The sequence below is a fragment of the Procambarus clarkii genome, chromosome 40 (assembly GCF_040958095.1).
Source record: "Procambarus clarkii isolate CNS0578487 chromosome 40, FALCON_Pclarkii_2.0, whole genome shotgun sequence".
NCBI lineage: Eukaryota > Metazoa > Arthropoda > Malacostraca > Decapoda > Cambaridae > Procambarus > Procambarus clarkii.
In genome coordinates, this window is record NC_091189.1 from 13,052,102 (window position 1) to 13,079,915 (window position 27,814).

General features: G+C 49.9%; 1 protein-coding gene across 2 annotated transcripts in view; it reads left to right on the forward strand.

Moving 5' to 3' along the window:
* Positions 1 to 27,814, forward strand: part of sowah (sosondowah) — a 430,739-nt gene that overhangs the window by 89,395 nt on the left and 313,530 nt on the right. The gene's annotated exons all lie outside the window — the stretch shown is intronic.

A 27,814-nucleotide genomic window follows, 5' to 3' on the forward strand; every position in this document is an offset into this window, starting at 1 on the left:
CACAAAAATCATGGTTCTCTCCCCCTTCCCCCTCCCTCTATCCCTTCCTACAAAAAGCACGCGAGTCATTTTCAGTATTATTGATTGCTAATGTATAATGTATAGTTATTAAATGTCTAATGTATAATAAATTCATAATTAATGTATAATTAATAAATGTATGACAAAATTTACTGAGTGGTCTTCTTCCTCAGAATATCCTCGTATGGATATTCTGCCTCGAATATACGCAGTGATCCATATACCCAGCTTATCCATACGAATATATACCCAGCTTATCCATACGAATATCCTCGTATGGATAAGCTGCCTCGTATGGGCCAATAGGCCTTCTGCAGTTACCTTTGTTCTTATCCTTGTCAATTCTGGGCGTGGTATAGGCACCGTTGGGACGATGTATTCGTGATATTAACGTGTTCTCAATATACAAATGATAAGTTTCCATCGCTGTTGGTAGGGGACTTAGAATGAAATTTGGGTTAAAAGCGCTTTCCAGTTGATATTTTTAAGAGGTATGAAGTTGAGGCATAATTGATGGGATGAGCGGGCGTGTTGCTTCAATCTGCCCCGGCATCACTGCCTTTGGCACCATCAATAATTGATGTCGACCAGACGGCGGCATGTGTTTTACATTCCCTGGTCTATTATTAAAGTCTTATGACCTTTTCTCACAGGTTCCTTGTCACCTCCGCCTGGATTGTTTTGAAAACCTGGTGTGGTTTGTCATGGAGCATGCTGGCGTCATGCAGCTGGGGTGGGGGAGGAAGGGGCCACCGGGTAGGGGGTGACCAGGGGGAGGGGGGGGTGAACGGGGTAGGGGTGAACCAGGGGGGAGGGGGGGAAGGGGGTGCTGAATGATTGATAGGGACGAGGCAGGGCGACATCCGTGTTCTGGGGACGCCATTCTCAAGTTTTGATGCTCCCTGGCTCGGCTCGGCCACTCCTTCAGTGTCTTTCGCCTATTTCAGGCTGGTCCTTAAGGTGGCTGGCGGGTGTTAGAGCGCGGCGGCGGGTCCTACAGGTGTTTGGCGGACATTTGGCGGGTCCTGCGTCTATTTGGCGAATTCTTGAGATGCTTGGCTAGGCCTTCAGCTGTGTGGCAGAGTCTACTAATGTTTAGTGGATCCTTGAGCTCTTTAATGGATATTAAAGCTGTCTGGCGGCTCGTATCTGTAAGTTCTGTACATATAACATTACCCGAGACAGTGTTTTAATATTAAACTATATGTTTATGGTATGGTGAAAATTGTGTCGCTCTTTAATTCATGGTATGAAAAGGAATCATGTTTGTATAGCCTGAATCATGTTTATCCTGACCAAGCCTACCCTATACTGTCATATTCTGTCCTATACTATCCTATTGTATCGTAACATGACGCGATCCGTCTTAACTCACTGCGCATGGCCTGGGGGCCAGAGCTAAGGCACTAGCATATGTTTGTAGCCGCCATTTTGAATTCAGCGCCGTGACGCACATGGCGCCTTGAGACACAACCACGTGTACAGCGTCGTCACACCTACATTGTCACCTGTTACTCGTACTGTGTTTGGCAACGGGTGACTGTGGCAACCTTGACTGTGGCAACGGTTGGTGACCTTGACTGTGGCAACGGGTGGTGACCTTGACTGTGGCAACGGGTGGTGACCTTGACTGTGGCAACGGTTGGTGACCTTGACTGTGGCAACGGTTGGTGACCTTGACTGTGGCAACGGTTGGTGACCTTGACTGTGGCAAAGGGTGGTGACCTTGACTGTGGCAACGGTTGGTGACCTTGACTGTGGCAAAGGGTGGTGACCTTGACTGTGGCAACGGTTGGTGACCTTGACTGTGGCAACGGGTGGTGACCTTGACTGTGGCAACGGTTGGTGACCTTGACTGTGGCAACGGGTGGTGACCTTGACTGTGGCAACGGTTGGTGACCTTGACTGTGGCAACGGGTGGTGACCTTGACTGTGGCAACGGGTGGTGACCTTGACTGTGGCAACGGGTGGTGACCTTGACTGTGGCAACGGGTGGTGACCTTGACTGTGGCAACGGTTGGTGACCTTGACTGTGGCAACGGTTGGTGACCTTGACTGTGGCAACGGTTGGTGACCTTGACTGTGGCAACGGTTGGTGACCTTGACTGTGGCAACGGTTGGTGACCTTGACTGTGGCAACGGTTGGTGACCTTGACTGTGGCAACGGGTGGTGACCTTGACTGTGGCAACGGTTGGTGACCTTGACTGTGGCAACGGGTGGTGACCTTGACTGTGGCAACGGGTGGTGACCTTGACTGTGGCAACGGGTGGTGACCTTGACTGTGGCAACGGGTGGTGACCTTGACTGTGGCAACGGGTGGTGACCTTGACTGTGGCAACGGGTGGTGACCCCTGACTATGCACTAATTGGCATCCTGTGATGCCATTTTTTGCTTCTGTTTCCTCCTGTAAGTAGCACAGAATTCGATTTTTCTTGGCAATATCATTGTAATGGGGATCTCTGGCTATCTTACTTGCAAGCTTAGCGCTAATTCATGTCCTGAATTCTACTTTTAACACTGGGAAGAGACAACTCCTCTCGTAGATTAGATGTTTTGGCAGTTCTTGGGACTCCAGGACGTGAGGTAGTCTTCAGCCCATTTCATGAGTCTCCCCTTGTCACCCATGCATGCAAGCTCGTCCAGGATCCCAATCCCCTGTGCTTTGTCGAAGGCTCCTCTGATGTCAACAAATACAGAATACTTAGTTGTGTCATTAGCCAAGTAATTAACTATACAATTTGCTGTGCTCCGCCCTTTAACAAATCCATTGACCCCCCTCCCCTAACCTGCCTATTTTGTGCAACAGTCGGTTTAGGATGATCCTTTCAATCATCTTGCAAGTGCATGACACGAGACTGATAGGTCTGTAATTGCCAGGGTCATTAGGCTTCGGTATGGGAACAATTATTGCGTGTTTCCATTGTGTGGGCAACACTCCACTTAGGAATGACTTGTTAAACAGGTGGAGTAGTGGATTCCCAGACACTTCACACAGTGCATTGAGTATGTCGTAGGTGACGCCATCTTCACCAGGTGTTGTACTTTTACCCTTTTTCATAGCTCCCCTTACTTCCTGGGCTGTGATTTGTTGGCCATACTCGTCATCACTAGACAGTGCTCGTGTTAGCCTAATTCTTCTGTCAATATGTCGGAGGAGCTGTTCCCTGCTTACTTCTGCAGGGAGAGAGAAGGAGGATGCTGCATCACTCCACTTGTGTATTAGTTCTACGGCCTTACCCTGGGGGTCTTTGTGAGCCGCAGGCCGGGCACTACTCCCCTTAGCTATCTGAATTTTTGCCCACACTTGTCTTGCAGATATTTCTCTTCCAACAGAGCTAGTGAAGTGAAGCCATTGTCTTTCCCGCTCTTTAATCTTCTCTTCCCTGGCTACTTGACACGCAGAGTTAAACAGCTCATGGTTGCTGTCAGTGGGATGTCTCCGGTACTCTCTACTCATGATCTTTACATTTGCATTGAGCATCTTTATGTAATCGTTCTCGTACCATTTAATTTTCTTCTTCTTCTGAGGGTTACTTCGCCCAGTCACACGGCGCGGAACTTTGAGACAGATCTCAATTTGGTTATTAAGGTCATCAACACATTTATTAGTGTCAGTAATTCGAACGAGATGTGGCCATTGGCAAGGGGGCCACAGCACATGAGTGCCCGACCTAAAGTACAGACACGGGCAGGGACTGGAATCTGGGCAGGGTCTTTTTTTTGTGGGCAGGAGCATTGTATGGGCAGGGGCGCGGGCAGGGGCGCGGGCAGGGGCGCGGGCAGGGGCGCGGGCAGGGGCGCGGGCAGGGGCGCGGGCAGGGGCGCGGGCAGGGGCGCGGGCAGGGACCAACGTACGAGGGGAGCACATGGAGACAACATTGCATACGGTCGCTACCCAAATAAAACAGCAGGACACTTTCACATTATGGATACACTATGATAATGTTCTGAAGCTAAGCCCCTCCACCTCTCTCACTCCCTCGCCACACACACACACGCACACACACGCGCACACACACACACAGGGGCCTCGTAGCCTGGTGGATAGCGCGCAGGATTCGTAATTCTGTGGCGCGGGTTCGATTCCCGCACGAGGCAGAAACAAATGGGCAAAGTTTCTTTCACCCTGAATGCCCCTGTTACCTAGCAGTAAATAGGTACCTGGGAGTTAGTCAGCTGTCACGGGCTGCTTCCTGGGGTGTGTGTGTGGTGTGGAAAAAAAAAAAAAAAAAGTGGTTAGTAAACAGTTGATTGACAGTTCAGAGGCGGGCCGAAAGAGCAAAGCTCAACCCCCGCAAAAACACAACTAGTAAACACACACACACGCACGCACGCACGCGAGTGAGACTCACGTGTGTTGCACTCGTCGCCTAGCGATTTGAGGACGACACACACTGCCAGTTGTAATCAACTGTTGTGTGTCTGTCCATCCTGACGGCACTTGTCTCCTGGCGAGAGCGAGGCACCAGTTAGTGAAGTAGACGTGACCCAGCTGGTGCTCAGCAAACAGTTAACAGTTCAGTAGTGTTGAGACGGAAATATCACCGGTGACATGACATTGTGTGTGGCTGAGGTGAGGGAAGCACTGACCCGTCCCTCGTCCTCCCAGCTGGATACAGTTGCACAATTGCTGTAATTATTCTTATTGCAGGAAGGACTAGGCTCACCGCTGAGGACTCCATCACTCATCATTCATCCCCTCCTCCCTTTCCTTCTGCTTTTTGTTATCATCATATCAGCTGCCCCCACAAACCCCGAGGAGAGCAGGGCAGGACAGGAGAAATAATGAATTAGTGTGTGTGAAGGGTGGTAGTGTAGTGAGTTAATGATCGAGCAGGACACCACCGCCGGCCTCAGCTGGACCTCACTACGCACTCTCCCCTCTCAACCTCAACCACCAGGCCACCCACCCCTCAACCCACCCACCCCTCAACCTCAACCACCAGGCCACCCACCCTTCAACCCACCCACCAGGCCATCTACCCCTCAACCCACCCACCAGGCCACCCACCCCTCAACCCACCCACCAGGCCACCCACCCCTCAACCCACCCACCAGGCCACCTACCCCTCAACCCACCCACCAGGCCACCCACCCTTCAACCCACCCACCAGGCCACCCACCCCTCAACCCACCCACCAGGCCACCTACCCCTCAACCCACCCACCAGGCCACCCATCCCTCAACCCACCCACCAGGCCACCTACCCCTCAACCCACCCACCAGGCCACCCACCCCTCAACCCACCCACCAGGCCACCCACCCCTCAACCCACCCACCAGGCCACCCACCCTTCAACCCACCCACCAGGCCACCCACCCTTCAACCCACCCACCAGGCCACCCACCCCTCAACCCACCCACCAGGCCACCCACCCATCAACCCACCCACCAGGCCACCCAACCCTCAACCAATCGAGTACAATAACTAAGAAAGCTGTATAAGGTAAATTTGCCCATGCAAGGGAGTTGGCTTTCATTCGTGTGTTCTCCTGCTCCCTGGGAGGCTCGTAGTTGGTGAGAGTGGGGGAGAGAGTCATGCCATATAATGTACTCATTTACACAAATACATATACACATCGATAATCTTTATATCACGTGATTCACTTTACATCTATGGTGAGTCACAGTTACTAGTCTTGCTCCACACCCACCCAACTGGGCGGCAGCTTTACAGTCATGTGCAGGCTGCACCTACAGTAAGCAATGTCTGGATACTTGGCTAAGATTCCTGGCAGTATGTCACTATGAATGAAGGAGAAATTACACATTTCTTGGACGCCATTGATGGTGTTATCTCCGAATTCCGCGATTTTTTCACATTCGGCCAGTGAGTGGGAGGGTGGGTTTTGCTATTTGTATTTACTATTTGTACCTGGAGGATCTAACTTGTTAGCTCTTGGACCCCGCCTTTCTAAGCGTTGATTGTATAATAAACCGACTCCCGACCTATTTTTCTTTATCATATCTACTGCATATATTTCTTGCCCCCTCCCTCCCTCCCCACCCTCTCTCCTCCTCCTCTCTCCCGCATTAATTTTATCGCTTCCTTCCCTCCATCCCCCCTCCATTCCCAGGGAGATAGATGGAAAGGGATTTCCCTCCCTCCCTCCTGGTCAGATTCTCACCATAGCTTCCTGCTTGTGCTTGCTTGCTATTCCTTACAGGCTTACACCAAGACGCGAGTCGTGTCGGGAGGATCTCCAGTGACGGGGGGGGGGGGGGGGGGCTCTTGCCACCACACACTACATGACGGCGCTGTTTGTGTCAGGGTGCTCCAGATCACCTAGTTGTGCTTGCGGGGGTTGAGCTCTGGCTCTTTGGTCCCGCCTCAACTGTCAATCAACTGGTGTACAGGTTCCTGAGCCTATTGGGCTCTATCATATCTACACTTGAAACTGTGTATGGAGTCAGCCTCCACCACATCACTGCCTAATGCATTACATTTGTCAACCACTCTGACACTAAAAAAGCTCTTTCTAATATCTCTGTGGCTCATTTGGGCACTCAGTTTCCACCTGTGTTCTCTAGTGCGTGTGCCCCTTGTGTTAAATAGACTGTCTTTGTCTACCCCTATCAATTTCCTTGAGAATCTTGAATGTGGTGATCATGTCCCCTCTAACTCTTCTGTGTGTGTGTGTGTGTGTGTGTGTGTGTGTGTGTGTGTCGGGGGGAGGGTACCGAAGCAGGGCATAATGTAAACAGCGGGGGTACCCTCCACGCTGTTCCCGGCACGGCAGGAATGTACACCAAGATCGCCCAGGTCGTCGCCAGGCTCTGCCGGGATGGAGAGAGAGAGAGGAGAGGGGGGGGGGTGAAGGAAGGGTGGGGGGGCGGGGGGGAACACACTGGTGGTACTCTAGGGGTGTGGGAACATTGGGGGATTGGTAGTTAGCTTAGCTTAGCTTCTACGACGGACGGGGGACCATTCATTTACAATGGCAACCAGCATGTATTCATTCTCTTATGTTGCACGTGGTCAGAGGTAGAGGGCTCTTACTGTACACAGTCGGTAATTGAGCACTCGACCATCGAAGGTGATTACAGGGTTTTTACAAGATCAATTAAATTATAGAACTTGTATAGGAAATCTTTGGTAAAGATCAGTCTTCACGTCATCAAGTGTTGTGGTATTAAGTGGTATGGTACGGGGACGGTTGTGGTAGGTGTGGAGGCTGGTTGTGGTAGGTGTGGAGGCTGGTTGTGGTAGGTGTAGAGGCTGGTTGTGGTAGGTGTGGAGGCTGGTTGTGGTAGGTGTGGAGGCTGGTTGTGGTAGGTGTAGAGGCTGGTTGTGGTAGGTGTGGAGGCTGGTTGTGGTAGGTGTAGAGGCTGGTTGTGGTAGGTGTAGAGGCTGGTTGTGGTAGGTGTGGAGGCTGGTTGTGGTAGGTGTGGAGGCTGGTTGTGGTAGGTGTAGAGGCTGGTTGTGGTAGGTGTAGAGGCTGGTTGTGGTAGGTGTAGAGGCTGGTTGTGGTAGGTGTGGAGGCTGGTTGTGGTAGGTGTGGAGGCTGGTTGTGGTAGGTGTGGAGGCTGGTTGTGGTAGGTGTGGAGGCTGGTTGTGGTAGGTGTAGAGGCTGGTTGTGGTAGGTGTAGAGGCTGGTTGTGGTAGGTGTGGAGGCTGGTTGTGGTAGGTGTAGAGGCTGGTTGTGGTAGGTGTAGAGGCTGGTTGTGGTAGGTGTAGAGGCTGGTTGTGGTAGGTGTGGAGGCTGGTTGTGGTAGGTGTGGAGGCTGGTTGTGGTAGGTGTGGAGGCTGGTTGTGGTAGGTGTGGAGGCTGGTTGTGGTAGGTGTAGAGGCTGGTTGTGGTAGGTGTAGAGGCTGGTTGTGGTAGGTGTGGAGGCTGGTTGTGGTAGGTGTGGAGGCCGGTTGTGGTAGGTGTGGAGGCTGGTTGTGGTAGGTGTAGAGGCTGGTTGTGGTAGGTGTGGAGGCTGGTTGTGGTAGGTGTGGAGGCTGGTTGTGGTAGGTGTGGAGGCTGGTTGTGGTAGGTGTGGAGGCTGGTTGTGGTAGGTGTAGAGGCTGGTTGTGGTAGGTGTAGAGGCTGGTTGTGGTAGGTGTGGAGGCTGGTTGTGGTAGGTGTGGAGGCTGGTTGTGGTAGGTGTGGTGGCTGGTTGTGGTAGGTGTAGAGGCTGGTTGTGGTAGGTGTAGAGGCTGGTTGTGGTAGGTGTAGAGGCTGGTTGTGGTAGGTGTAGAGGCTGGTTGTGGTAGGTGTGGAGGCTGGTTGTGGTAGGTGTAGAGGCTGGTTGTGGTAAGTGTAGAGGCTGGTTGTGGTAGGTGTGGAGGCTGGTTGTGGTAGGTGTGGAGGCTGGTTGTGGTAGGTGTGGAGGCTGGTTGTGGTAGGTGTGGAGGCTGGTTGTGGTAGGTGTGGAGGCTGGTTGTGGTAGGTGTAGAGGCTGGTTGTGGTAGGTGTAGAGGCTGGTTGTGGTAGGTGTGGAGGCTGGTTGTGGTAGGTGTGGAGGCTGGTTGTGGTAGGTGTGGAGGCTGGTTGTGGTAGGTGTGGAGGCTGGTTGTGGTAGGTGTAGAGGCTGGTTGTGGTAGGTGTGGAGGCTGGTTGTGGTAGGTGTAGAGGCTGGTTGTGGTAGGTGTGGAGGCTGGTTGTGGTAGGTGTGGAGGTTGGTTGTGGTAGGTGTAGAGGCTGGTTGTGGTAGGTGTAGAGGCTGGTTGTGGTAGGTGTAGAGGCTGGTTGTGGTAGGTGTGGAGGCTGGTTGTGGTAGGTGTAGAGGCTGGTTGTGGTAGGTGTAGAGGCTGGTTGTGGTAGGTGTAGAGGCTGGTTGTGGTAGGTGTAGAGGCTGGTTGTGGTAGGTGTAGAGGCTGGTTGTGGTAGGTGTGGAGGCTGGTTGTGGTAGGTGTGGAGGCTGGTTGTGGTAGGTGTGGAGGCTGGTTGTGGTAGGTGTGGAGGCTGGTTGTGGTAGGTGTGGAGGCTGGTTGTGGTAGGTGTGGAGGCTGGTTGTGGTAGGTGTGGAGGCTGGTTGTGGTAGGTGTGGAGGCTGGTTGTGGTAGGTGTGGAGGCTGGTTGTGGTAGGTGTGGAGGCTGGTTGTGGTAGGTGTAGAGGCTGGTTGTGGTAGGTGTAGAGGCTGGTTGTGGTAGGTGTAGAGACACGAAGGCTCGAGTTCACACAAATAAATCACATTAACGTAATGTATCAAGGAGAAAACCAGGTTACATTATTTATAGCAAATCGTGGTTCAGTGGTTTAAGCCGTGTGCTTGGGGGTACCCACGGTGCAGGTTCGAATCCTCCACATGGGCCCACTTGATTTTCTTTAAGATTGGCGGTGTTTGCCTGCGCATTTGGCTGTGGGTTCTTAGGGGTAGCTGAAGGTGGAAGGAAGTGGTAGCCCTGATGTTTGTGGTACTGGGACTGGAGACTTGTGGTGGTTGTAGGTACAGGTAGGTGGTTATTAATGGTTGTGGGTGTGAACGTGGCGACGTGTGGTGGGTGGTTGTGGTAGTGGTTGTGGTGGTTGGTGGCAAGAACTTTATGTAGGTAAGTTAAGACAGTTTGTAGGTGGGCTTTGGGCATGCTGAGAAGTGGTTTGGGGTGAGGACGGGGCTGTAGCGCCCTGGACGTGGCCACTCGCGGTGGCAGGACAAGACATACGAGGTCAGTCACAGCTGGTGCATGGGAGGCCAGTGGCGGCTGGTGCATGGGAGCTGCACCCTGTCCCATGCACTAACTCGTTTATACTCTCCCTCCCCGAAAGCGAGGGAAGGGAGTTGAAGGTAATATATACAAAGTTGTGGAGTATTTTGTTAATCTCTTATGATGTAAAGGTGTGTTTGAGTAGAGGATGTTGTATCTGGCCGTGTTGGGGGTGGTGGAGGGGGTGGAGCGAGGGGGTGGGAGGCCAGGTACACCTTCCCTCGCTGCTGAAGGAATGTTCCCGTCCTGGTTCCTCCTCATTTGCATATTGACCCGGAAACTCGCCGGGCTCCGGCAGATATCTGCTCGTCTGCTCGCTCTCTCTCTCTCTCTTCTCCCTACCCATCTCCCTCCCCATGTTCCCTCTTTCCCTCACCTTCCTCCCCTTCCTCTCCTCCCTCTACCATAACCTAGCGTCTGGAACCACTAAAGGGTCTTAATGGCTACAATTGCTGTTGTCACAAGTGTTTAAGATGTCCTGCTTGGAGGGAAAACAGAGAAATGAGTCGAGTGTAAAGTTTGAAATTATTTGATTATGGAACTACCTCAGCAATATCTGTTAGCAGCGCTTCTGGTCCTCTTATTTGATGCTCTTAAATACAATAGTCTACACTAATGGTGTCATTAGTAATGGTACAGGGCCATTCTTAACACAGTGTTAAGAATGTTTGGCATACAAGCGCCAGGGGGCGCGTGACAACTGAGTGGACAGCGCTTCGGATTCGTAGTCCTGAGGTTCCGTGTTCAATCTCCGAGTGGAGGCGGAAAAAAAAATGGGCAAAGTTTCTTTCACCTTGATGCACCTGTTCACCTAGCAGTAAATAGGTACCTGGGAGTTAGACAGCTGCTACGGACTGCTTCCTGGGGTGTGTGTAACAAAAAAAGGAGGCCTGGTCGAGGACCGGGCCGCGGGGACGCTAAGCCCCGAAATCATCTCAAGATAACCTCAAGATACACGCCGTTAGTTCCCTAGTTGCTACTACTGATATTGTTACTACTTGTTTATTGATATTATTATTATTATCATCATCATCATCATCATCATCATCATCATCATCATCATCATCATCATCATCATCATCATCACCCTAGCAGGGGGAGACCTTATAGGTTTTTCATGTTTATTTTCCAGGCATTTTTGGTGCTCCTTGAGGTGTGGGTTCAATATCAACCGTTCAACCATTACTTCATCGTAATGACTGGACAGTTAAATTAAAACCATTTAGTTTGACCTCAATAACGGTCTGGCTTGTATTGAAACTGGGCTGTAACCCTGTAGTAGTGTTGTTGTTTGTCTTGTTTACTTTTGATATATAAAGGTTCCTTCGTTATTAGTAATTGTAACTTAACAGAAGCTAATGTATTTGTATATAAATAATAGGAATTCAGAGTCGAATCAAGAATGGAATTGTGAGATTTCTCTTGGAGACGAGTCACGTTGGCACACTGTCATGTGGCACTCTTTCATTTGATCCCTGGTTGATACCTGGTTGATGGGGTTCTGGGAGTTGTTCTACTCCCCAAGCCCGGCCCGAGGCCAGGCTTGACTTGTGAGAGTTTGGTCCACCAGGCTGTTGCTTGGACCGGCCCGCAGGCCCACATACCCACCACAGCCTGGTTGGTCCGGTACTCCTTAGAGTAATTAATCTAGTTTTCTCTTGAAGATGTCCACGGTTGTTCCGGCAATATTTCTTAATCTCGCTGGGAGGGTGTTGAACACCCTCAACCGCGGACCTCTGATGTTCATACAGTGTTCTCTGATTGTGCCTATGGCACCTCTGCTCTTCACTGGTTCTATTCTGCATTTTCTTCCATGTCGTTCACTCCAGTACGTTGTTATTTTACTGTGCAGATTTGGGACCTGGCCCTCCAGTATCTTCCACGTGTATATAATTTGATCTCTCTCTCGTCTTCTTTCTAGTGAATGCATTTGGAGAGCTTTGATTGATCCCAATCCCGACCCGCTCATGATGGGCACGTACCAAACAGGAATTACTGGGAAAAACTAGGGGAAACTAGCACAAAGCGTCTAGCCTCCAATCTCGAACAGACATTCAGACACAACTTTCCATTTCCAGAGAGAGAGGAAGAGATAAATAGATGGATCTGAGTGTGACGGTGTGTTAGGTAAGCAGCGGTGGTGTTTGATCAGAGTGTTGAGAGCGGGTCAGGTAATCAGATATCCACTTTGTAAGTTAATTCTAAGCAGGTGGAGGCATCTAGGTAGATAAAAGTGGGGTTATTGGAGGTGGAGTTGCGTGTTGGATTACCTGTGTGGGGGCAGGAATCTTGCTGGTCCGCTTTCACGGGTTTTACCTGCAGTAATTAAAATATTTAGTGGGTAATGTGGAGGTGGGTGGCGGGCGGCGTGTCCTCGGCTCTGCCAATTAGTGGCGAACCGTGTCCTCGATGTGTCCTACACCATGTCTCGATACCATCACAACTCAGCCCCCCTCCCCCCCCCCTTAACCCCCTTCTCCCCTCCTCACCTCACCCCCTCTCCCAGTGGTGCTTGCCTAGTCTCGTGCTGCCTTCCACAGTGTTGTCCCTTGTATTACAGTGAGGTGCTGCCCTCCGCACCCGTTGTACCCTACTCATAATGTTGATCATCTTGCTCTACCGTAAGGAATATTACTTTCTTGCTATTTCTACCCGAGCTCAGCTTTATGTAGGACAGGTAACTCTTTGTAAAACTTGCATCTATTTAACACGACTGTTCTCTGTTAATTCCAGTCTCCTACTTTATCTTGATGTTTCAATTCGTTGTCATGTTTCATATACTACTAAATTCTTCCTTAATAGGTTCTCAACTCATGTAAAGTCTTAAATTGTAGCTTGTGTTTTTCAAAGCAAGGGTTCCGTTGTGGTGCTGCGTACCCTAGAGTCTCGTGTGCGTGGTGTGCGGTGCTTTGAATGGCTGTGTTTATATTCCCGAAGACTGTTGTTATATTTGTTATATTTGCCAGTTTGTGGATGGCGACCACAACGTCCTCGACCTTCCGGTGTTTATATGTGACTGTTGATAGTACCGTGTGTTTGGGCACCACCATCCTGCCACCGTGACGCCTGGTGAGCACCAGGAGCACTGGCTCTAAATCTGAGCACGGAATTGAGACCGCATGAGACCAGAAGGCACGGCAGGATGTGCAGAATAGCCCAGTCTTTACAAGGTATTTTATAAATGACACAATTATCACTACGAGGGCTGTTTCTAACTAATAGTTTACCAACAGTATTTTCGTAACTAAACAATACATGTATATCAAAAAGTTTCAAGGCCTTGACCATATTTTCAAACCAGAAAAATATGGTAAATAGCACATTCTTTGGGCGAATTTTTTCACTGCATATATTATTATAAGATGTACGACGTGCTTTGCTACGGCAAACTTCCCCCCCTCCCCCCCCCCCCAAAAAAAAAAAAACTGGATAACAAAGCTTGAGACCAATAGAATCAATATTCTTGAACTCTTCATCTAAGAATTCTGGACTAACAACCCGAAAAGCTCTTAGATACATAGAGGAAAAAAATTATTTTTTTCACATTGTATCTATGCCCGAGAAATAATGAACATAATATAAATTATTCGTAGGTTTTCTGTAGACACTAAACTTTAGTGATAAATCTTCCCTATGAATAAGTACATCTAGGAATGGCAAACATTTATCAATTTCAGTCTCCATAGTAAATTTTATAGAGGTGACTTGATCATTAAGTTTGGCTGCAAATTCGTTTGTGTTTACATCTGTACGCCATATGTACAAAATATCATCAACATATCTAAACCATGGAATGATTCCAGGGGTAATTTTTGAAACAAATTTCTTTTCGAAGAATTCCATGTACAAGTTTGAAAGCAATGGCGATAAAGGATTCCCCATTGCCATTCCAAAAGTCTGTAAATAATACTCATTATTAAAGGTAAATTTACATTCTTTAATGCACAACTTAACAAGATTGACAATAATATCAGCAGAAAGAGGTAAAACATGATTCATTAGTTCACGAGTAAGATAATCGAGAATATCATCAGCCGGTACCTTTGTAAACAAGGAACAAACGTCAAAATTGATGAACTTTACATCAGGAGTGATAGGAACACTATTCAATTTGTTAACTAATTCAAGAGAATCGGTCAAACGAGAAGAGGAAATAGTTCCTAACAACGGGAACAAGATTTTGGTAAGCCATTTAGAAAGCTTGTAAGAAATGGATCCCACAGAACTGATGATAGGCCTCATGGGATGGTTAGGTTTATGCGTCTTGACAAGACCATAGAGATATGGTAATGAAGGTGATGAGGTAGTAAATTGATTAAGAAGATCTTTACGTTTACTTAACAACTTCCTCAAGCTGCTATTGAAGAACTTGATGATGTCCTCAAAGAGAATTTGTCCCGAGTTTAGTGTACGTTGAAGAATCTTGGAGGAGATCATTCATTTTGGAAATATATTGCTCCTTGTTTAGTATAACAAGAGTGCTAGATATATCAGCCTTTGTTATATGAATGGAGGAGTCGGCTCTTAACTCCTGCAAGCTTCGTCTGAACCTTTCAGGGAAATTGTTTGTTTGAGGCGTCTTCTTGAGGTTATCTTGAGATGATTTCGGGGCTTTTTAGTGTCCCCGCGGCCCGGTCCTCGACCAGGCCTCCACCCCCACGAAGCAGCCCGTGACAGCTGACTAACACCCAGGTACCTATTTTACTGCTAGGTAACAGGGGCATAGGGTGAAAGAAACTCTGCCCAATGTTTCTTGCCGGCGCCTGGGATCGAACCCAGGACCACAGGATCACAAGTCCAGCGTGCTGTCCACTCGGCCGACCGGCTCCCCGTCAACATTGAACCATAAACCTTTAACCAGGTTTATGTTTTGTGGAGAGAGAGTTTTGTTTTTCAAGCTGTAACAATGAACTAGTAATTTTAACTGCAGAAGGTTGATTTGAAATGGCAAATGACATACCATAACCCAAAGCAGTAACCACATCTTCACATATCGTCTTGGATGACAAATTCAACACGTTGTTTGGATTGGATTTCTTTGTCCAATCACTATTAATCAGGCTTTCTAACTTGCGCTTTAGAATTTTCTGTAACTGATTAATTTTTCTGCGTAAGTCACTGTGTATTTCACCCATCAGAAGATTTTTCCAGTCCAAAGGTATTGCGTGATGAAAGTTTCTTTTTGCTGCATCCAGGCTTTTGCTGCATCCAGGCTTTTGCTGCATCCAGGCTTTTGTAAACAAAACGTTCACTTGATTTTGTAACTTCAATGTGTTTTTTTTTTTCAAAACGGTAGCACAGAAATCACTGAACGGTTCATCACCTAATTTGAGGAGACGGGCAGGTAGCAGAGACTTGGGTTAGTGTGGTGGTGGGGTAGTGTGGGGGTGGGTTAGTGTGGTGGTGGGTTAGTGTGGGGGTGGGGTAGTGTGGTGGTGGGGTAGTGTGGGGGTGGGGTAGTGTGGTGGTGGGTTAGTGTGGGGGTGGGGTAGTGTGGTGGTGGGTTAGCGTGGGGGTGGGGTAGTGTGGGGGTGGGTTAGTGTGGTGGTGGGTTAGTGTGGTAGTGGGTTAGTGTGGGGGTGGGGTAGTGTGGTGGTGGGTTAGTGTGGGGGGGTGTAGTGTGGGGGTGGGGGGTAGTGTGGGGCTGGGGTAGTGTGGTGGTAGGTTAGTGTGGGGGGGGTGTAGTGTGGGGGTGTGGGGTAGTGTAGGGGTGGGGTAGTGTAGGGGTGGGGTAGTGTAGGGGTGGGGTAGTGTGGGGGTGGGGTAGTGTGGGGGTTGGGTAGTGTGGGGGTGTGGTGGGGGGGCTAGTGTGGTGGTGGGGGTAGTGTGGGGTAGGGTAGTGTGGGTAAGCCTATTAGTAAGCCAAGTCCCACAAGTGAAGGACTCTCCCCAGCCGTCCACGTCCCGGGTTGCATAACTTATCACCAGAAATAAGAAAGTTAAATAAAATTGCTATAAAAATGTAAGAGAAAGAGGGCGAATGTTATCCTTGTGGCAGTGAGCGGGAAGGTCGGGAGTCGCGTGCAGGCCCTGGCGGCGAGGGCTGGCCACCCCGGCCCAGCATAAACTGTGACAAAGATCGCCAATAAGGCCGCAAGGATAGGGAGAGAATAGGGAGATGCGCCGGGCTTGTTTCCCGTCCTGGAGGTGGGCCGGGGGAAGCTGGGTCCTGGAGCACCGACGAATAAGGGTCGTATTTGATCACCGGGTTGTTGACGGAGGTAGTTACGGACGTCATAATTCACGAGCCTGAGCTAACTGCTTAGCGTGTCACTTACGACGAGGCCCTCACCAAGGAGGGTGTAGCTAGGGGGCGGGGAGGCCCCAAGGGTGAGACGGTCTTGTCATATCGATGGTAATATGATCCGTAAGGCAGGGTGGATGTTATCTGTCTTGCTCCTGATCCTCTCCAAGTGTCCTACTTGATGTCTTCATTGGACCAGTAGGCAGGTGGGGTTTTCTTCAGTTGAAAGAGTAATGTAAAATTGTGTTTTGGTGGTGGGGAGGGAGATGAGAGGAGCAGGAGGAGAGGAAGTAAAGAGTGTGAAGCTGTAATGTGTACAATAATGAATCACTGGTGAAAGACGACCCCACGGGCCAAATTCACGAAGCAGTTACGCAAGTACTTACGAACGTGTACATATTTTCCCAATCTTTGGCGGCTTTGTTTACAAATATTAAACAGTTAATGAGCTCCGAAGCACCAGGAGGCTGTTTATAACAATACCAACAGTTGACTGGGAAGGTTTCATGCTTGTAAACTGTTTAATAAATATAACCAAAGCCGTCAAATATTGACGAAAGATGTACACGTTCGTAAGTACTTGCGTAACTGTTTCGTGAATTAGGCGCCTGGTTACATGTTGGTGTTAAAGATTCAGCTACTGGGAACAAAAAGTTCCAAGTAGCACGGGCTATGGTGAGCCTGTAGTGGACTTATTTGGCACAGGAGCGGGGCTGTAACTGTTCCTTGGCAGTATTCCCTGTCTTAAATAATATTAGGAAGCTTTGATTGTCTGGAAGGTTGGGGGTACTCGCTGACCTGATGAAGACCCAGCACCTGTCTCTGGTAAGGTGCTTCCACAAGGTAACACAGATCTTACGACACGGTGCACAGTGTCACGTGGGGGTGGGCGGTCCGGGGCTCTGCTAACACTCGGCTGCTAGGGGCTCAAAGGCCCAAATACTCAGCCCCTCCGACTCCCTGGATTCACCGGAGTCTCCTTGGTCACACAAGAGAGGACCAACAATGCCCACCTCCGCAGGTCTTTGCTTCCACCACAAAGGGGTGCCACTGATTCACCCTGGAAGCCCTTCAGTCAGACACGGGGAAACTGCTGTTAACAGTTCCGGCCTAGACCCGTGGGGGAGTGAAGGAAGACTCAGGCTTACCTATAACCATAACCTCCCTGAGTCTTGCCTGCCAGACAAAAAAGGTTGCAGGAACTCCTTTCCCGCCTGTCTTCTCTATCTTCCTCTTAGCAAGGTCGCCAGCTGGGTTATTGTATCTGCATCCCAGCAATGCAGTTCAGTGGGTGTATTATATATTATTTGTAGCCAGAAATGTATGCTCATAGAGAAATATCACAAATGGAGGCACACTCAAACACAGTAATAAAATGTGTGGATTTACTGATGCAAATTACATGAACACACACACACAATCACAAGTAATACATGAATATGGAATATGGATAATGAGTCTGGAGATCGTCAGCCTCTTCTTCCACGACCATCCAACGCTCCTTCTACTGGGCAGGAAGACAGGAGTCTCACACTCTCACAGGAGGGCCTCTTCACCACGTCGGCACCTCTTCTTCACTGTCCTGCCATCCATACACACTGTCCTCTCTGACAGTCCTGGACACAAGCTGCCTTGCAGCCTATTCTACTATTAAAGTAATAAAGTCTTGCTGCCACATACACGAGTAAATATTGTGGCCTAACTAGCCTACTCATACAAGGGGTAATGGGAGGGAAAAATGATCTACCTTACACTCCTGGCTCACGACGCCTGTCCCTCGATGGTGTGAGGTTCCCACGCTTCCTTGGGTCGATCCTCGACGATCCAGGGCGTTCCACAGGTCCTCAGGTGTCGTGAAGCCTTCGCGTCGTCGCCGTTCCAATCCCTGAGATTCAGCTGCCCCAATCCTGGTTCATCGATGGGCGCTGAGCTAATCACTATTTTTCCCCACACTCGCCTCTCCCACAGGGCGTCGCTCCTTGTCCTAGGCACGGTGTCGTCCTTCCAAGATTCTCAGTGGATGTGACCCCAGTCACAGCTAGCTTGCTCGCCCACCTTCCAGACCTCAACGTCCAGCCAGCGGCGCCGCCCAGCGTCGTCGCCGACTATTTTCCAAGTTTGGGCACTTCTCTGCTCACTGAACTTGGTTCCTCTTTTGCTTCCCAGAAGCGCAGGGTCTCCAATAACTGTGGTAGGCTGCGCAGGCCAGCTCAATCCACTGAACAAGGCTTGCAGAGCCTCCAATCTTTGAGAGCAGACCGAGGCGCGTCCTGTCGCTTCCACGGTCAGTACAACTCTGACGTTGGCGCCGCCCGGGGCACTCGGTGACGTCATGGCGGGCCCTGATTGGTCGCCCGCGACCTACGTCGGCCAATCCGCGATCGGCTTGTGTCCCTTCCAAAAGGTCATATCTGCCGTAGGGGATACTGTTTCATTTTATAACAGGGCGCCAATTTTCCTTTATTTACAACTTATAATATAACTTCTTTCCCTTAACTGGCAGCCGGTCTGGTCGCCACATATATCAATAGATTCCCTGAACCTCAGAGAATCAGTAGGGAGAGCTGATATGACTCTTTAAGCCGGCAAACGAAAGAAATAGGAGAGGGCACCGTAACATACCCCTCCCCTTAAAATAAGAGTCATATCGGAAGAGCAGCACTCAAGAGGGCCATCTATACTCTTGCTCCCTCCGTTCCTGAAGTGTCACTCCTCCAGTTGGTGACGTGGCTCGTACCACCTTGCCAGTCACTTGCCTCATTGTATCTCCACCTCGCATAGTACCGGGTGTGATGGGTGTTCCCTGATCACCTACAAGAAATCCTCTCTCCGTGGCTACAAGTGTACTCCCACGGCTCGTTACCACTGTAAGATTCAGTGCATGCGGCGCCTCCACCGCGTCGTGCACTCCGAGATAGTCTTGCATTTCCACTGCGTCCTACAGGTACTCCATGTTTCCTCTCATGATCTCTTCTTCGCCAATCTTCTCTCTTCTCGGTTCCTCTTCTCCCGTAGGTGCGTTGTCTCCTCACAGTGGCACTTGTAACCTGAACTCCATCCAGCAGCTTCCTCTCTTCCACACTAGGCTTTTGCGATGACCCAATGCCCCTCTGGTTAGGCTGGCGCCTACCCTGGGTGTACCTATTCCCTGCTTTCTTCGTATTGCCTTTCCTATACCACTCGCTCCTTCGTTCCCGACGAACATCTTCACTCCTCCATGAGATTCTCTTCCCTGCAGACGTCTTCTTCGGTTCGTGGTTGGGCTCATCCACCTCCCTGTGGCTCACCTCACCACGGTGGTTCACCTTGCACCTACTACTATTCATCTGGCCGGCATAGGGTGCTTTGCGTCGTGGCTCCTCCACTCTGCCCCTCACTGCCGTTCGCTCATCCACTGAGCTTACTTTATTCACGCTTCTGTATGGAGGGAGTGCGGTCTGCAGCCTCTTCACCGCCCCAGGCGTTTGTACAGCTGCTCCTCGCCACTCCTCCACACGCATCATCAGGCTTAGTCGGAGGTCCCCGTCGGGGTTTTCCACAACCTCCGACGACCTCTCTGCACTCTCGCCCTCGTTGTCGTCGTCTCTGGCGACGTTTTCCCTGTCGAAGTCGGCTTCCTCACTACCATCTGAAACGACCGATACCTCACCTGGCAGGGTTGTACCGCTGCTTGCAACATAGGCACTCCTGGCCCAATCGGGTTGTATCCTACCTCCTCCGAGGTCATTACCCAACACCATCTGTACATGCTTGAGGGGTAACTTAGGGGCTACAGCTACTATAGCTTTCTCGACTCCGCAGTCGGCAATCAGCTGTACTTCGTGAAGTGGCAACCTGTATTCCTCCCCCACACTGCGTATCCTCACCACTCCCACAGGTGAATCATTAAATTCCTTGGGGAGAATACTCCTGGTCACCATACTTATGTCAGCACCCGTATCTCGAAGCACGGCCACCTCCACTGGGTCTGACTTTCCAAACTTCACGTTGGCCCCGAAAACGAAGGGATGTTCACCCAACTTCATTTCCCAACCATTCACGTTGGGTCCACTATAATATGGGGTGTGAACAAACACTCTCTCCTCTTCCAACATTAATCCTACATTCCTTTGGTGCTCCTCACACTCGCGGGCATAATGTCCTCTCACGCCACAGTTGTAGCATCGGCTGCCTCTCCTGGGCGGCCACTCACCAGTCACTCTGGCGGTACCACTTGCAGACGTCCCCTGGGTCCTCCTTGGACTCCCTGTCGTCGTGTCCGGGACTGCAGCACTTGCTCCTGAGCTAGGTCCACTGCTCACAGCTTGGGGCTTCTTCCCCGCGTCTCTTGAGCTCTTGAACCACGTTACTTCATCGGGCACACTACTCTTGGGAGAGTCCCCACCCGTCCTCGCTCCTCCTGAACTCCTAAGGTTCCCTCCCGACCTGGGGTAAGGCAAGTGTCTGGGCGGCCCCTCCCTCCTGATATGTAGTGCCTCCTCCAGCATGTCGGCTCGATCCGCTGCAGCCTTCAGGTCCTTAATACCTGCTTCTCTCACCCTTACTCGCAACTCAGGATGGAGCACCGACATGAACTTCTCCATCACTATCAGTCGTTTGATATCATCCACCGACTCCGCTTCCTCCGCCTTCAACCATCGTAGGAATTTCCGTTCCATATCCCTGGCGGTCTCGGCGTAAGTCTTTCCCGACGCTCTTGTACACTCTCTGAACCGCTTCCGGTACATCTCCGGAGTCAGCCGGAATGAGTGGAGAACCGCATTCTTAATTGCGTCATAACTAGTACACTCCTCTAGGTCCAGCATGTTATAGGCTTCCCGGGCCTCACCAGTCAATCTGCCCTGGACCAGAGCAGCCCAATCATCTTCCGGCCACTCCTTCAGAGTTGCTATCCGTTCAAAGTGTTCGAAGAACGCCTCAGCTTCTTGTGGTTCGAACGTAGGTAAGTCACGTTCCCTTACCTTGAGGTCATCCCGCCGTGCAGGAAGTGAGGGCAGACCACGTTCAACGCGACGCAGTTCGACTTCTTTCTTTGCCCTTATCTCCTCCAGTCGCAGTTGTCTCTCTCCTTCTTCCCGCTGCAGCCGAGCTTCTCGCTCCTCTCGCTGCAGCTCAGCCGCACGTTCCTCTCGCTGCAGCTCAGCCGCACGTTCCTCTCGCTGCAGCTCAGCCGCACGTTCCTCTCGCTGCAGCTTAGCCGCACGTTCCTCTCGCTGCATTTGCGCTTCTCTCTCCTCTCGTCGCAGCTGGGCTTCCAGTTGCATCTTCATTATTTCCAGTTGCAGGCTCCTCTTACTACAGCTGGACCTTCCACTGCTCCCATGTTCACTGTGAATTCTCTCCACACTGGTAGGCGCTTGGGGAGGCCCTAGTCGGGACGGTTCACCTTGCGACGGCTCTCCTCGGGACAGCTCTCCTCGGGACAGCTCCTCTTGAGATGGCTCCTCTCCCGTCGCTTCCTCTCGAGCTGTGAGCTGTGCCATGATCTCTATCCTTCGCTCCGCTACCTTAGTCGTCCTCAACCTGATCCCAAAGTGGTTTGCCACTTGTTGGAGCTGGGCCTTGGTACACTCTTCCAAAATTCTCTCGTCCCTTGTGTCAATAAATTTCTTTACTTTGTCCTCCTCCATCTCTATATCATTGAGCATACACGACAGCACAGACAAGTTAGTAGGCACTAATTTCACCGTTTCAGTCCCTTAGCTGGTTGAGTAACAGTACCACCGAATTCACTGGCCACACTGTATTAGTACCCTGGCAACACTTGTCTTGAAATTTGGTCCACACTGTAGCTTGATCCACGCTTCCTGGCGAGGTTCCCAGTTCTTGGCTACTGGGGTTCGAATCCTGGCAAGGTCGCCAGTTCTCTTGTCACGTGGGGGTGGGCGGTCCGGGGCTCTGCTAACACTCGGCTGCTAGGGGCTCAAAGGCCCAAATACTCAGCCCCTCCGACTCCCTGGATTCACCGGAGTCTCCTTGGTCACACAAGAGAGGACCAACAATGCCCACCTCCGCAGGTCTTTGCTTCCACCACAAAGGGGTGCCACTGATTCACCCTGGAAGCCCTTCAGTCAGACACGGGGAAACTGCTGTTAACAGTTCCGGCCTAGACCCGTGGGGGAGTGAAGGAAGACTCAGGCTTACCTATAACCATAACCTCCCTGAGTCTTGCCTGCCAGACAAAAAAGGTTGCAGGAACTCCTTTCCCGCCTGTCTTCTCTATCTTCCTCTTAGCAAGGTCGCCAGCTGGGTTATTGTATCTGCATCCCAGCAATGCAGTTCAGTGGGTGTATTATATATTATTTGTAGCCAGAAATGTATGCTCATAGAGAAATATCACAAATGGAGGCACACTCAAACACAGTAATAAAATGTGTGGATTTACTGATGCAAATTACATGAACACACACACACAATCACAAGTAATACATGAATATGGAATATGGATAATGAGTCTGGAGATCGTCAGCCTCTTCTTCCACGACCATCCAACGCTCCTTCTACTGGGCAGGAAGACAGGAGTCTCACACTCTCACAGGAGGGCCTCTTCACCACGTCGGCACCTCTTCTTCACTGTCCTGCCATCCATACACACTGTCCTCTCTGACAGTCCTGGACACAAGCTGCCTTGCAGCCTACTCTACTATTAAAGTAATAAAGTCTTGCTGCCACATACACGAGTAAATATTGTGGCCTAACTAGCCTACTCATACAAGGGGTAATGGGAGGGAAAAATGATCTACCTTACACTCCTGGCTCACGACGCCTGTCCCTCGATGGTGTGAGGTTCCCACGCTTCCTTGGGTCGATCCTCGACGATCCAGGGCGTTCCACAGGTCCTCAGGTGTCGTGAAGCCTTCGTGTCGTCGCCGTTCCAATCCCTGAGATTCAGCTGCCCCAATCCTGGTTCATCGATGGGCGCTGAGCTAATCACTATTTTTCCCCACACTCGCCTCTCCCACAGGGCGTCGCTCCTTGTCCTAGGCACGGTGTCGTCCTTCCAAGATTCTCAGTGGATGTGACCCCAGTCACAGCTAGCTTGCTCGCCCACCTTCCAGACCTCAACGTCCAGCCAGCGGCGCCGCCCAGCGTCGTCGCCGACTATTTTCCAAGTTTGGGCACTTCTCTGCTCACTGAACTTGGTTCCTCTTTTGCTTCCCAGAAGCGCAGGGTCTCCAATAACTGTGGTAGGCTGCGCAGGCCAGCTCAATCCACTGAACAAGGCTTGCAGAGCCTCCAATCTTTGAGAGCAGACTGAGGCGCGTCCTGTCGCTTCCACGGTCAGTACAACTCTGACGTTGGCGCCGCCCGGGGCACTCGGTGACGTCATGGCGGGCCCTGATTGGTCGCCCGCGACCTACGTCGGCCAATCCGCGATCGGCTTGTGTCCCTTCCAAAAGGTCATATCTGCCGTAGGGGATACTGTTTCATTTTATAACAGGGCGCCAATTTTCCTTTATTTACAACTTATAATATAACTTCTTTCCCTTAACTGGCAGCCGGTCTGGTCGCCACATATATCAATAGATTCCCTGAACCTCAGAGAATCAGTAGGGAGAGCTGATATGACTCTTTAAGCCGGCAAACGAAAGAAATAGGAGAGGGCACCGTAACAACAGGTCTTACGATACAGATAAGACCGACATTAAATGACAGAAGACCCAGACAAGAGTTCGACAGAAACAACATGGCTACCATTAACATAGAGAGCAGCTTCAGTTGCCTGCAGGAATGGATCCAGACTCTTAATCATGGGCGATTTCAACCATGGGCGATAGCCTGGGAGAATGGGGACCCACATGGAGGTGAAGACACATGGAGATCTAAACCTTTGGAAGTGAGTACAAGGAACTTTCTGAGCCAACATGTCAAGGGGCCCACAAGAATGAGAGGAAATGACGAACCAGCTAGACTCGACCTGATATTCACCTTAAATGACTCAGAAATAAGGGAAGTCAAATATGAAGCCCCCATTGGAATGAGTGACTACAGTGTATTGATATTTGAGTATCTGGTAGAAGTAGGGATAACCTATCCAAGGATGGGATTGGAAGGAAAAAGACTAAATTACCGAAGAGGAAAATATGACGAGATGAGGAACTTCCTGATGGGAATACCATGGGAAACAGAACTCAGAGAAAAGACTGTACAGGATATGATGGATTATGTCACTCAAAAGTGTCAGGAGGCTGCAGACAGGTTTATCCCAGTCTAAAAAGTGAAAAATGAAAAGCAACAGAAGAATCCGTGGTTCAACCAGGAATGTGCGGCGACGAAGCAATTGAGTAAAAGAACATGGCGAAATTACAGGAACAACAGAACACCAGAGAGCAGGAAGATATACCAGAGGGCCAGAAATGAGTACCTCAGAGTGAGGAGAGAAGCAGAGAGGCAGTATGAAAATGATATCGCAAGTAAAGCTAAGATCCAACCAAAGCTGCTCCACAGCCACATCAGGAGGAAAACAGCAGTGAAGGAACAAGTGATGAAACTGAGAAAAGGGGACAACATATACACAGAGAACGACAAAGAGGTGTGTGAAGAACTCAACAAAAGCTTCTAGGTCTTTACAATAGAACAAGGAGAGGTCCCTGCACTTAATGAGGAGGCAAACCGAACAACCTTGGAGGAATTTTACCTCACCAGTGATGAGGTCAAAAGGAATCTGTTGGAGCTGAATGTGTCAAAGGGTAGTTAACAAATGGAATGCATTAAGTAGTGTTGTGGTGGAGGCTGACTCCATACTCAGTTTCAAATATAGATATGATAGAGCACAATAGGCTTCGGAACCTGTACACCAGTTGATTGACAGTTGAGAGGCGGGCCGAAAGAGCAGAGCTCAACCCCCGCAAGCACAACTAGGTGAATACAACTAGGTGAATACACACACACACACACACACACACACACACACCGACAGAGTCCCACAGGGCTCAGTACTTGGACCCATCCTGTTTCTAATATATGTGAACGATTTTCCAGAGGGTATAGACTCATTCCTCTCGATGTTTGCTGATGATGCAAAAATTATGAGAAGAATCAAGACGGATGAAGATAGACAGAGACTACAGGATGACCTGGATAAACTGGAGGAATGGTCTAGAAAATGGCTGCTGAAGTTCAACTCTGGAAAGTGTAAGGTGATGAAATTAGGCGAAGGGAGCAGGAGGCTGAACACAAGGTATCATCTGGGAGGGGAAATCCTGCAAGAATCAAATAGAGAGAAGGATCTGGGGGTTGATATCACACCGAACCTGTCCCCAGAGGCCCACATCAAAAGAATATCATCAGCGGCATATGCTAGACTGGCCAACATAAGAACTGCCTTCAGAAACTTGTGTAAGGAATCTTTCAGAACCCTGTATACCACTTATGTAAGACCAATCCTGGAGTATGCAGCTCCAGCCCGGAGTCCATACCTAGTTAAACACAAGACAAAGTTAGAGAAGATTCAGCGGTATGCCACCAGGCTCGTCCCGGAACTGAGAGGATTGAGCTACGAGGAAAGGCTAAAGGAGCTGAACCTCACATCCCTGGAAAACAGAAGAGTAAGGGGAGACATGATAACCACCTACAAAATTCTCAGGGGAATTGACAGGGTGGACAAAGACAAACTCTTCAGCACGGGTGGGACACGAACAAGGGGACACAGGTGGAAACTTAGTACCCAGATGAGCCACAGAGACGTTAGAAAGAATTTTTTCAGTGTCAGAGTAGTTAATAAATGGAATGCACTAGGAAGTGATGTGGTGGAGGCTGACTCCATACACAGTTTCAAATGTAGATATGATAGAGCTCAGTAGGCTCAGGAATCTGTACACCAGTTGATTGACAGTTGAGAGGCGGGACCAAAGAGCCAAAGCTCAACCCCCGCAAGCACAATTAGGTGAGTACACACATACCGGCGGGTACCTGGACGAGAGGACGCTGTAAGGTTACTGATATATAATTTATAATGGTGATGTGTATACGTGCCGGTGATTTATGAGGTCTTCAAGTTTGCTCGTCGTTAACCTTTGGTCCAGTGGCTGAGTGGATGGCCCAGTCTGGATGTGGACGGATCAGGGCTTTTATTGTTGGCTTCTATTGGTGTGGATGTGGGTGGGGGTGGGCTTTTATTGGGTGAGTATTCACCTAGTTGTATTCACCTAGTTGTGCTTGCGGGGGGGGGGGGTTGAGTTCTGGCTCTTTCGGCCCGCCTCTCAACCATCAATCAATCAATCAACTGTTACTAACTACTAATTAATTCCCCCCCCCCCCCTTCCCCACACACACACACACCTTTCTCCTGAAACCCACATCAAAAATAACATCAGCGGCGTATGCCAGGCTGCCTAACATCAGAACTGCCTTCAGAAACCTGTGTAAGGAATCTTTCAAAACCTTGTATACTACATATGTAAGACCTGTCCTGAAGTATGCGGCCCCAGCATGGAGCCCGTACCTTGTCAAGCACAAGACAAAGTTCAAAGGTATGCTACTAGGTTAGTCACATAACTTAGAAGCATGAGTTACGAGAAAAGGCTGCGTGAACTGCATCTCACGTCGCTGGAAGACAGAAGAGCTAGGGGAGACATGATCACCAAATACAAAATCCTCAGGAGAATTGACATGGTAGACAAGGATGGATTATTTAACACGGGTGGCACACGCACAAGGGGACACAGGTGGAAGCTGAGTACCCAACTGAGCCACAGAGACATTAGAAAGGAGTTTTTTCAGTGTCAGAGTAGTTAGTAAATGGAATGCACTAGGAAGTGATGTGGTGGAGGCTGACTCCATACTCAGTTTCAAATGTAGATATGATAGAGCTCGAGAAGCTCAGGAATCTGTACACCAGGAGGTTGACGGTTGAGAGGCGGGACCAAAGAGGCAGAGCTCAACCCCCGCAAGCACAACTAGGTGAGTACACACACACATACATCTCTAGCAAACTTTTTCTCGGCATCAATTAAGAGATAATCCAGGTTGTAATGTGGGGACATAAATATCTTAGTCCCTCCCAGCACACTAAAGAAAGTTAAGCTGGCAGAAAAATGCATGCACTGTGCACCAGACGAACACACACAAACACACACACACACACACACACACACACACACACACACACACACACACACACACACACACACACACACACACACACATACATTAGGTTAGTACCCCAGTTAGGTGAGTACAATTAGGTGAGTACACACACAGGAAACAGCCCGTAGCAGCTGTCTAATTCCCAGGTACCTATTTACTGCTAGGTGAACAGGAGCACCAGTGGGGAAAGAAACTCTACCCATTTGTTTTTGCCTCTGCCGGTGATTGAGCCCGGGCCCTTAGGATTACGACCCCAGAGCGCTGTCCATTCAGCTGCGAGGCCCCGTGTGTGTGTGTGCTCACCTACTTGTGTTTGTGGGGATGAGCCACGACTTTTGGCCGATCTCTCAACTCTTTATCCACTAGTATACAGGTTCCAGAGCCTCCTGGGCTCTATCGTATCTCCCTGTATAGCTGTGTATGGAGTCTGCCTCCACCCTTTCGCTTATTAACGCATTATATTTGTTGCTATCCTGATAGTACAACAAAAAATTGTAATGTGTATTTCCCATTGTGTACCATGCAGGTCGGCGTTCAATCCCCGACCGTCCAAGTGGTTGGACACAATTCCTGCCTCCCGTCCCATTCCAACTCCTTATCCTGACCCCTTCCAAGTGCTATATAGTCGTAATGGCTTGGCGCTTTCCCCCCTGATAGTGCCTTCTTTCCCATTGTGTACTTGTTTTCCATTGGTGGTCCCCTAGTTCTTGGGTTGCCCTTGTTGAATAATTTGACCATGTCATATCTATCCCTCACGAGTATAATGTATGTGGTAATCATGTCTCATTTGTTTCTTGTCTCTTCCCTTGGTGTATGTAAGCTCCC